Here is a 1,272-nt window from a genome sequence, read left to right on the forward strand (position 1 = left end):
GGAAAACACTTCATGCTAAAACATTTTTTACTATTTATTGTTGTTACGTGCTTGTGAGTGTACTATTTTTTAAAATATTTTTTATTTAAAAAATATATTAATAATATTTTTTTATTTTTTAAAAATTATTTTTAAAACTAACTCATAAAGTATATCAATAGTATATATTATAATTTTATATATTATTATAATATATTTTTGAAATTATTTTATGTTGAAAACACTTTACGTTGAAACATACTTTATTATAGCTGTAATTATTTTTTAAAGTTTTTTTTATTAAATAAAATATGTAAATAATATTTTATTTTTAAAATAAATAAATCAAAATAAAAAAAATATATATTAATTTAAAATAAAAAAAAAATAATTTTTTTTAAAATATTTTTAACACGCACCACCAGTTACATAGCCTTCTCTTGATCCTCCAGCAAAAAACTAAAGGCTTGCTGGTTTAGAAGCTGGAACAGCACAGTATTTTCTTGGAGCTCACCACTCACCGGTCATTACAAGTTTAATTAGGGGTATACGTGGCTTTTTCCTATTTTGAATACAGAAAAATGATTTTAATAACCTCCAGGCTAGAAAAGGTAATGTTGTTGATGAAAGGTACCTGGGTGTTTCGGTTTCTTCAAATACAATAAAAAGACATCTTTACTTTTAGAGTCGGTTAAAAACAGGTCAAGAGCCCAACGATCTTTTGGTTTTTTCAAACAATTTTCTTGTTAATTTTTAAATCACAAAGGAAATTTTTAAATTTTTTAGGATGATTAGTTAATATTTAAATTTATAAAGTTGTTGATATATAAAATATTTTATATTTATAATAATTATCTCTTTATAGTTGTTATTTAAAATATCATAAAAAATTTTTAGTATGGTACATATTATAATAATCTACTAGTTTGTTGTTCCCTAAGTTTTTATTTTATTTTATTTTATCTTTTTTTCTATTTAAATTACAGGTCCATCCTTTTATTGTTAATATTTCAATTTTTCTGATTTTTTTTTCTGATTTTTATAAAAGTTTTATTTATTTTTAATCTAATCATTTTATTTTAAATTATCATGTTTTTTTTTTAAATTATTTTTTATTTTTAATTCTTTTTCCTTAACTTTTTTATAATTTTTTTATTGGTTTTCAATATTGTCATTTAATCTAATGTATTTTTTCATATTACTCTTTTTTTTTTTATCTTCTACATGGCCGATACCCCTCTTGTAACTTCAATTATAAGTTTTGAAGGCTCACACAAACTAACCATGGTTTTT

This window comes from Populus euphratica, unplaced genomic scaffold (assembly GCF_000495115.2).
Source record: "Populus euphratica unplaced genomic scaffold, PopEup_1.0 scaffold2783.1, whole genome shotgun sequence".
NCBI lineage: Eukaryota > Viridiplantae > Streptophyta > Magnoliopsida > Malpighiales > Salicaceae > Populus > Populus euphratica.